The sequence below is a fragment of the Amblyomma americanum genome, chromosome 9, assembly GCF_052857255.1.
Source record: "Amblyomma americanum isolate KBUSLIRL-KWMA chromosome 9, ASM5285725v1, whole genome shotgun sequence".
Taxonomy (NCBI): domain Eukaryota; kingdom Metazoa; phylum Arthropoda; class Arachnida; order Ixodida; family Ixodidae; genus Amblyomma; species Amblyomma americanum.
This window is the reverse complement of record NC_135505.1, coordinates 120,733,628-120,744,631: the sequence shown is the minus strand read 5'-3', so window position 1 is coordinate 120,744,631 and position 11,004 is coordinate 120,733,628.

The following is an 11,004-nucleotide window of genomic DNA, read 5'->3' as shown; positions in this document are numbered from 1 at the left end:
AGAAGAAAGGAAGAATAGGTTCCGTAGTGGAGGGCTCCGGAATAATTTAGACCACCTGGGGATCTTTAACGCGCACTGACATCGCACAGCACACGGGCGCCTTAGCGTTGTGTGTCAAGTTTGTAGTGTTGTACATCGGCTCGTTTAGTTCGCTACGTTAAATTCATCATTATACTACTTTCTTTTTATATGTATGGGGATCTCTTTAATTTTGATTTATGCTTACGCTCACTTGTCTTAATATCTTGAAGTTCGTGATCTACTTCGTTCGTCGGTTGGAAATGTGTTTAATCAGGGAATACGAATTAACATATAATTGCGCACAGAAACCTAGAGGGGTAATAATGAATTCGGCGAAAGTAATTTTTCATGTGGTGTGATATGGAAATTATTGTAAAGTGTTTGTACTGCATAAAGATTGTCTTAATTTTCCGTTATTCCTCAACCAAATACTCCCTTATCACTGAACCTCCTTCCACCTTCACTCTAAAAACTATAGATGGTACAGAACCGGAATGTTAAATGCATATTTTCATTAAACCATTCCTAGACAGCGCTCTATTCGGATTCTTTCATTTTTCCTCATCTTAATTATGTTTAATTATACTGTACAATTTAAAGTGCTATGCCTAGGCGTTTCTCTTCTCTGGTATTGTAAATTTATGACCTCGCTTCAAAACTAAATCATAGAAAAGAATTGATAATATAGCAACCGACAACATTCTCGGGTGTAACAGGTTTGCTTGCACTGATTTTCTAAAAAGTTTTGGGATAGAAAAGTAGGTGACCCAAGGGCTCTCCTGTCTTGGAAGGCGCACTCTGAACCGTAGCACAACATGGGTAAACAAATTTGATCACTCAAGGCCCGAACGAGCAGCCCACAACGAAAGTTCTGAACCAGCCAATCATCATCATCATCATAATCGTCATCATCATCAGCAGCAGCCTGACTACACCAACTGCAGGGCAAAGGCCTCTCCCATGCCTCTCCTATTAACCCGGTCCTCTGCCAGTTGGGCCCACCTTATGCCTGGGAACTTAATCTCATCTGCCCACCTGACTTTCTGCCGCCACCTGCTATGCTTGTCTTCACTTGGAATCCACTCCGTTACCAGTAGGGGCCAGCGGTTGTCTTGCCTTCGCATGACATGCCCTGCCCATGACCATTTCTTCCTCTTGATTTCGACTAGGATATCGTTAGCCTGCGTTTGTTTTTGGATCTCAATACTGACGTCCAAAAACTGCTTCATTAGGAAAGCAGAAGCAGTGCATGGGAGAAGGAATGTATGTCAAAGTGCTTGGCTCCAAATAAACGACTTTCACGTAAGCTTGATTGAAAGCAGAGGCCACTGGCGATTTTGAATTTAACTTGAACTCAGATGGTCAGCACGAATGACGGGATCTGCTTAACAGCGTAGCCCCCACCGTGGTTGGTCGAGTGGCGAAATCCTGCAAAAAAAAACTTGTTTAAGGCATTAATTTTTCTGCAATTAGTTAAGGGCCATTCGAAGTACCCACAGTTGAAATGTAGGCGTGCTTCAATTATGGAATGGTGTTTTTTGATATATATATATAGAGAGAAACCATTTAATGAAATGCACACAATTTAGCCGATGTTTAAAAATCGCTGGCATGCTACTCTGCGTGGGGTGCAGCATGGCAGCGATGTTTAACTTGAGTGTAGGCTTTGCACTCGGGCCGCAGTCACTTCTGATGAGTAATGTCATGTCGATGTCGCCCAGTAACAGCAACGCGTAGTCTTGAAACAAAACGAGGGTTTTTTCTCTTTTCTGGTTTTTCAGTGCTTGCTGCTCAGGTCGAAAGCAGAAGCTACACAGCGATAAAATACCTCGCTGGTGGTGTGTATTTGAATGCCACCTTCCACTGTCTCAACAGTACGATTGACGTTAAGAAATTCGGCGATACACGGCTGCGCTTCGTTTCGCTGCACCGGAGAACTTTTTCGACTGAATTTTGATCCCGAGACAAAGACGGAAGCCTACAATAAATGCTGTGAAGTGTTTACCAGATGGCACTGAACTCGGGAACTTGACGAACATGCAGGAAGAGTTATTTCTTTTATATTTAAACTCTACTTTGTTTAGGCCTGCCTCAACCAGATTGCAACAGGAAGTCTCCAGTGCAGTTTGCTTTCCGGAATCCTTGATTAGTAACTCCGCGCGGCAAGGCTCCTGGTGGTCACTGTACAAACACAAAGGCATGCTGCAGAGACTTTGAAGCGAAAATCTTCACTACGCGAGGTAAAGAAGTTGTCGAGTAGACCGAAGAATGACTGAATGACATTCAGCCCAACCAGGTTAGCGGTGTATGACCATATGTTGTACAGTCATGGTGTCGAACCCTTGACGCCTTGACCCATAACCTTTAGTTGACCTCCGACCTTTGAGCATGGGAGACGTTTGTGTTGAACTTTGACCTTAAGAACATCCGATGGGGTGATGTGAAGCCACGTAATGACGTCCGATGGGGATGTCCTAAGACCATGTGACACCAGGTCGTAGCCACGTGGTCGTGTGGGTACGTATAGAACGGCTGTTGCGATCGTGTAGCTGAGCTGTCATGTACGAGAGACAGATGCTTAGCAAGCGTGCTTGCTTTTCGCTGAGTTCCAGGTTTTACCAAGTGATGCCACTGCCAATTTTTGTTTTGTCTGAGGGTGCTGAATAAATCAGCGATATGTATATTTTGTTTAACCTGACTTTTACCGAAAAATATACTGTTTGCTCTCTCAGGGCAGGGAAGGCGAACGCGGAAAAATAAAGCAAGCCTTCTCGAACGGTTTCGGCCAAAACCATGAAACAAAATGTGAACATTGACGTCAGTGAACAAAGCTAATTTCCTTTTTGGACGCCAAGTGCCTTTTCGGTTGGTCCTTGGAGAGAATGGGTGTGGACCTCCTTTAATGTTTTCATACGCCGCACTATCTTCAGTAAAGCTGTGGTTCTACGTTTTGCCCTTTATTTAATAGAGCCAAATGCAAATGAGAGAATACATCCAAGGCTGCGTCACTCTAACATCGTCACCGTTGCTGAACATATGTCTCTTTGGCCATCCGTTTAGTGAGCGCATTTCGTTCAGTCAGGTTGTTTCATAAACTGATGTAGTATATAGGCGATGTCTGTGACAGTGTTGCTTTAATCATAATTGTTGTTTCATGGCGCATGTTATAAAAGAGGTGTTCTGGCTGCGCTGCAGCGCGCTTGCTGAACAGTGCAATGCCCAGTCTCAGTTGCTGAATGTGCAGGCGCGGACACATGTGAACGGAACACGCAGCCAATGTGAGAACTTCATCCAGTGCCACAAAACTGGGCCGGACCCTCCCTCCCCAACTTCACAGAATACCTAGAATTCAACTGTCGTCTATGTGGCGTTCTTTGAACGACAATGGCTCTGTCATCGCTATGCACCACAGCTATCACAGAGCTTCATCAGAAACAGCCTTTAGGCCTTGGTCCCGTTAAATGCCTGCGTGTTTCGAACATTTTTGCCGCCGTGACTGTGGAATGTCACGCTGGCCTCCAAGAGTGCGCGAAACACCGGCATGCGGGTGCTGGCTCGATTCCTTTAATGGTATTACTAATGTTTCTCATCGTCGTGCTTTCAGATGGTAGCCCAGCACGACTGGGTGCAACAGTTTTCTGTACTGAAGCTGGCATTGGCTGCTCCAGTTTGGAGCTGGAGGGAGATTCATTGCGCTATTGTTTATTACTCCAACGTAAGCTAGATTCCTAAGGCTGTTTATTTCGTTTTTCCAGAGATGATGTTTTCTATATGTAAGCAACGGGCATAGTGCATTTAAGATGCTAAAGTCTTAAGCATATTGCCTATCTTGTACACGATATGCAGTCTTGGTAAAAAGTATTCAAGCCAAATTCTTTCCGCTCCAGCCGCATAACGGAGCCATTGTGGCACTATGAAAGACCGAATGAGATTTAAATACAGGCAGAAGACTTTCCTGCGGTAGAGGAGCGGTGGTGGCATTTTGATGGCATCAAAATGCTACAGACCGGTATCCTGTTTGGTTTTAGTGCATGTTAAAAACCAAAGTTGGTTAGAATTATGCGCAGTCCTTCGCTACTGCGTCCCTGAAAGCAAGAGTCGCTTTAGGACGTTAATTCTATAAAGCCAAATCATATGTTGCATGATCCTATCTGCTGACCCCTTCAAACCTATATACAGCTTTCACTAGGGAACTTTGACAAACAGAATGCTCCAGTCAGCTGTCTTCCACTAGGAAAGTGTAAGACCAATTAAAAGATAGAAATGATAAAAGAGCGGTAAGTAAGCAAGGATTTCGCAGATTCGTAACCTACTGATTTTGCAGGACGACTTCTCAAAGAATACCAAGAACTGCAAAGAAAGCGTTTTATGTTTACAACCACTGTGGCCACCTTCGTATGATATTCATTGCTGCCTGAGAGGGAGAATAAAGACGGTGTTGCGCACAGCATTGTGATTGGCTGAGAATCCAATGTGTTATTGGTCTGGTATTTTATATTCTCATCACATTCATAGGTTGGGCAGACAAGGGTTTTAGCCATTCCGATGAGCAAGAATCGTTGACCTGTAATGGCGAACCAATACCTATAGAGAGAAATTGGCAGGACCCACGCAGTGTCATGGATGGACGGAGACGCTATGTCACACAGGCCTTTTGTATTCAAGCCGCCAAACCGAGATCTTCGCTCGGTCTTGCGGAAGGCTTTCTGCCAGACAATAAGAAGGGTACTGTACCGTTTGAGGTGCCGGCGCCATCTGAAGAAGCAGGGAGCGTGAATTCTTTTTACGCAGAGACACGAACCAATACCGAACTTCACGAACTTCTGCCATGAAAGCCTCGTGCTCCTGTCAGACTATTTTTTTTTTGGCGCCCGTGGATGAGAATGCATAAAATGCAGGCAAAGACGGCAGTGAGGATTCGCACGTACAGACTCAACAAAACGTGCTACAGCCTGATATTGCTGACTGTTGCTCTCTAGCTTTCGAAAGTTCGTTTCTTCTGTTCACATCGTTCTTGTAAGGTCCCTGATTTGAATACCTGAAGAACTTGGACGATCTGCTGATTTTTTGGAACTTCAAGATTTTTTTATTTCAACTCGTTCTTGTTAACAATACTTGTTTGCTCTTCGTTGCTGAAAACGCCGGCAGAATGGTGCCCAAATGCGACGAAATATTTGGTCGTCTTGTCGCAAGGGCAGATTCTGCAGTAGTCCTGTACTTTGTTTCTGTCCTTTTGGTGCCACAACAAGGGGCAATACGCTAGTACAACACATTCCCTTTTTACTAAAAAAACTGCCCTTCTACTTCAAGTTCATGGTCAAAAAGTATTACAAAATCCAATTGTGGCGATAGAAAGTTTCTTTTCGTGGTTTTCAGCTGTATTATAAAGCAAGCACAGCAACACATGTGGTACTATGTCAGTTTAAAATTTTTAAAAGGTAAATTTCTCGTAATTGTGCTGCAAGTTAATAACTGCTTGCAGGCTAAAGGCTTTCTCAACGTTCGTAATTAGGTTCCTGCAATTCACTTTTCAACCCTCTTCGAGGATCGGGTGGACTTGGCCAGTCTAAGAGCAAATGAAGGACAAGGTCAACCCGACTACTTAACAACATAACATTCTTAGCTATTAGCTTCACGTGGCAACAAAATTTCAATCTGTCTTAAAACTGCTAATTTCGCTTCAATTTTAAAATTTAAAATTATAGACCAATCTATAACTACAATTTTTTTAAACGGAATGGTAGTGCAACAACACGCGGCGTCCAAAATGCGCGCAACAAAAAACGTGTAAAAACACACTCCCATTGTGAATGAACGGTTTTGAGTGTTACGGAATCTTAGGCGGTCTGGTGTAGTTATAGTTCTAGAAACATATCATTGTGGGCGCCTTAGTACCGCATATTTAATGAACGAAACAGCGCAAATAAAACATGGGACTGGAATCAGCGCTTGTGCGTGGGTTTCCTTTCCCTGGGCCTTCGTTTTAGTTGCTCTGATTCGTTCCTTCAAGGATACAGTTGTCTGGCGCAAAATCGTGTGTTTAAAATGTGTTTATTGACTTTTGCGAACGAAAACACAAATATTATTTGTCGTTTTTTAATATGCAGTTTACAGAGCATCTGAAACCAGCCCACTCTATCTTCCATTAGGGTAAGGGTACATTCTAGTTGGCAATCTATGATTAAAAATATATAGATTTGAGCAAAAACATCTTCGACGGAAGTCCGTCTGGTTCGGTTCTTGAGATAGTTGAGAGAAAATTGACGCCAACCAATATTCTGAACTTTACCCAACGTTTCGGGACCAACTCGGTCCCTTCTTCAGGGGTGACTAAAGTGTGCCAGCAGCGAGTTTCTGCCTTCGCTCTCCCTTTGTGAGTACGTGGCACAGTCCATTAGCGTACGCGGAGGGAGTCCTATTCATCGCCTCCTTTGTGAGCCGGATGTGGCATGACTCCACATGTCGCCTCTTGAACAGGTTTGGTTCCACGGCCAAGTCGCTCACCTCCTCGAAGCCTATGCGGTGGGCGGCGCGCTCGCAGTAGTCGGCGATGGGGTTGGACTCTGAATTCATTAGCCTGGTGTAATTTTTGTGTTGCCTTATTTTTTGACGGAGGTTTTTTGTTTCGCCAATGTAAGAAGCCGGGCACTCTAAGCATGGGATTTTTGCAGACGACACCCAGTTGTTTTTCACTGGGGACGCGGTCTCTCGGTCGTGGTAAGAAACGGCTTATTGTCGATACAGGATTGTTAGCCACGTGGATTTTATGTTTTTTGAGAATGCTTGCGAGTGCCTCGCTGGTTCCCCTCACATAGATAAGCACAACGCGAGCGCGTTTCGTTGTTTCGTTATTGGCTGGACCCCTGTCCTCCGAGCTTGACGGCGATGAACGCGTTCAACAAAGCCTCGTGTGTAGCCATACTTCTGTAGGTCGACGAGAATGGTGAATTCTTCTGCTTTTTTCTCCGCTTCTGAGGAGCAGATTGAATTTGCTCTTCTCAAGAGAGAGGAGACGAGGGATTCCTTGTGGCTAGTAGGAAGGTTGGAATTAAAATTTAGGTAGCAGCCGGTATGGGCTAGCTTCCTGTAGACACCGCACTTTAGATCTGCCGCTTTTATTCTTATGAAGACGTCCACGAATGGCAAATTGTTGTTCACTTCTCGTTCCATTGTGAACTGAATAGAAGGCTCGACTGAGTTGAGGTGTGCAAGGAAATTTTTGACCTGCGATTCCTTCAGAATGCAGAAACAGTCGTCGATGTAACGAATGAAACTTTTTGTTTTTCAAAGAACGACATCAGTGATTTCTCTTCGATGGCCTCCATCTTCAGGTTCGCAGCAGTCACCGAGATCGCGGCGACCATGGCAGTGCCGATTGTCTGTTTATAAAATTCTCCTTTGAAGCAAAAACTGTGCTGCTTATGCAAAACTCCAAAAGCCGGCAGAGTTCTTCTGGGTTCAGGCGCGTCCTGGTACCTAGGTCAGCGTCCGTTTCGAGGGCTTGCTTCGCTGCAGACACGGCAAAGGGCACAGGAACGCTGGTAAAGAGCGAGACCACGTCGAATGAAACCATGCACTTTCCCACGTACAACTGCAAGTGGACGAGTGGTCAGCTGGTCCGAATTTTGTTTCTAGAGAAATCCTGTTTCTCTTAAAAAGTTAACAACGCAAGACTTGTCAACGACTGCATTTTAGCTTAAAGTAAGTTTTGATTGAAACGAAATATATTCGTCATAAAATTGAATAAGGAGTTTTTTCTAAGTTTTTCTAGCTTCACAGAAGATGTGGCCAACCGTGAGTTCACCTGCGCCTTCTTCGCAAACAGGTTTGCCCTGTTTTGCTAGCAGGAAGAATGGAAACTCGCTATCCGGACAATGTACAGTGTGGAAATGCACTGATCCGTTTGACACCCATCTATTTTTTTCCCATTAATATGGACACCGGCAAAAACAAAATCCCGAGTGCCTCTACCAAATGTTCCACACCTTATAACTTGAGTGCTGAACACCGTAGAACTAAGTGCGAATGTACAAATGACGCAGTAATGACCTGTGTGTGTGTGTGTGTGTGTGTGTGTGTGTGTGTGTGTGTGTGTGTGTGTGTGTGTGTGTGTGTGTGTGTGTGTGTGTGTGTGTGTGTGTGTGTGTGTGTGTGTGCGTGCGTGCGTGCGTGCGTGCGTGCGTGCGTGTGTGTGTGTGTGTGTGTGTGTGTGTGTGTGTGTGTGTGTGTGTGTGTGTGTGTGTGTGTGTGTGTGTGCGTGCGTGCGTGCGTGCGTGCGTGTGTGTGTGTGTGTGTGTGTGTGTGTGTGTGTGTGTGTGTGTGTGTGTGTGTGTGTGTGTGTGTGTGTGTGTGTGTGTGTGTGTGTGTGTGTGTGTGTGTGTGTGTGTGTGTGTGTGTGTGTGTGTGTGTGTGTGTGTGTGTGTGTGTGTGTGTGTGTGTGTGTGTGTGTGTGTGTGTGTGTGTGTGTGTGTGTGTGTGTGTGTGTGCGCGCGCCGCACTGCGGTCATGGCGGCGAGGAAGAATTATCTGTACGCTTTGTTGAAAAACATTCCGCAGCAGTCAACCGGAGTCAGAACAGAGTTTTGGGACGTGGGCGCTCCTAGAAGGAGATACTTCACCACATCAAACGGCACTATCAAGCACCTCATGGGCCACTAGAGGCTTCAAACTTTGATTAAAAAGACTAGTGCAATAGGCTGACACACAGGGACTAGCGCTCGTCCTGCCTGTTTCTACGTTTTTGTACTGGCCAATTGCGCTAGTCTTTTCAATAAATCATGAAACACGAACTAGCCCAGCCTTCTGCCTTTAAAGCGCTCATACGCGCTTCAAACTAGACGGCAAGAAATTCAAGATAATGGCGACCAGAGTAAAGCCCTCGAGCTGCAAACTTTGCCCGATTTCCACTTCATTGCCTGCAACCATGCACACAAGCAGTCTGTAAGCATAAAATGTTTTGTTCAGAATATTTCTTCCTGTTTTTCTCGATGATTCGTTATTATAAACGACTCGCTTCATGGACAGTTCTGCTCGGGAACCAAGGTGTCCATATTAATGATGCATGACTGTATTACCATATCGTGAAGCCATATGGCGAGCTTTTAAGCCCTAATTTTCTTTTCTCTTCAGAATTCATTTCTACCCAAATTTTACACATTATTCTTATTACCATCGTTACGTGTATTGGTTGGTTTTTTTTTTGGTGGAAAGGAAATGGCGCAGTATCTGTCTCATATATCGTTGGACACCTGAACCGCGCCGTAAGGGAAGGGATAAAGGAGAGAGTGAAAGAAGAAAGGAACAAATAGGTCCGTAGTGGAGGGCTCCGGAATAATTTCGACCACCTGGGGATCTTTACCTGCACTGACATCGCACAGCACACGGGCGCCTTAGCGTTTTTCCTCCATAAAAACGCAGCCGCCGCGGTCGGGTTCGAACCCAAGAACTCCGGATCAGTAGTCGAGCGCCCTAACCACTGAGCCACCGCGGCGGGGCCTACGTGTATTTGAAGGAACCATTTTTCCTCTAACTCAAGCATAATTATCGCTGTTATGTGGCAAGAGTGACAGTTTCTTCTTTCTCTTCTTCTTCTATCTCTTCTCATATGAAAATACATTGTTTTCCTACCACGCTCTCTTGCTTTAAAATCAGCTTTCTTAGAACACTTCCTCTAATTAAACCTACTTTAACTAGTAAACCGCGCTTTGTAATAAAGTAATGTCCATAAAAAAGGTGTTTTAATGCACTTGAAAGAAAGACGAACAGCCGTAGAGGAAATAATTTTTCTTTAAAATACAACCCCAGTAAATGAACAATGTGGACATCTTCGATAAAGAAGATGCATAGAGTTCTCGACTTTGCCCGTGGAGAGTGATTCCACTAATGAAAAAAGCGAGAGAGACAGAGAGAGTGCGAGACAAAGACTAACGGAAAGGCATGGAGGGTAACAAAGCTACGCCCCCGTATGCTACCCTACACCTGGGAAGGGGGACGGAGGGAGATATAGAAAGGAGAGAAAGAAAAGGGAGATGAGCACTTTCCCACACGTCTGTTGGCCAATACTAGCAGGGTACACAAGGCACACACTGATAGTGCACAATCTTGCACTCATTCCTGAGTCCTTTAGGAACTTTCGAAGAAAAAAGCAACTTTCTCAAAAACGCAGTTGCCCTATGATATCAGACTATGATCATTTTATGAACCAGATGGGCCTCAGATATGCGGACCTTACTTCAAGCGGCTTCTTCGTATTGCAAACATTAAGCACGGACGGTGCCATTTCGCAGTTCTTCCTCCACAGAAAACGAATTATTTTGTGTGCTAGACTTGCTCTATTCGCTTATTTGATTTGCCGCGTTACTTCTCTATCTAATTTATGCAACTTTCAAAAATTCGCACTCCCTACGGCCCACGGGGACTCCAATCTCCTATTCTTCTGGCCATTGCATTTGGAAACTTAATGAGGTGATCGTCATTTCAAAATATCCAAAGCCGGACCTGACGGCCGGATGGGCGGTTGGTTGCCGGATGCAGGTCACACGTCGCCTACATGAGCTTGCGAAATATATTATGCGGCATGCTGATGGCCCAGAACCTACAACCTCTGCAATTACTATGCACGCCGAGTTCTCAGAAGGAGCTTTTTGGGACGAATGGATGCCGTATTGCTGGCTTTCGTGCGTTGAAATTGGTAGAGTTCGGGCATCATCGCTCTTGAGTTCTCAAGGTAATTTTATACGTGACAAGATTCGTTGATGCGATTCAACAGCCGCGCTCTGAGAACAGCTCGCCTTATAAATAAATCGCCCTAAACTCTTTCTAGCTGACCACCATAATGCCGGAAATAAAATTGAGTTGAGTATTTGCATTAGAACTCGTTGCGCACGAGGTTCATCTCGTTCAGGAGTTTAATATATGTGCATGCACCAATACATTTGAGGTAATATTCAGGCCTTAAAGTGCTGGAGAAAGTATGTGCACGTG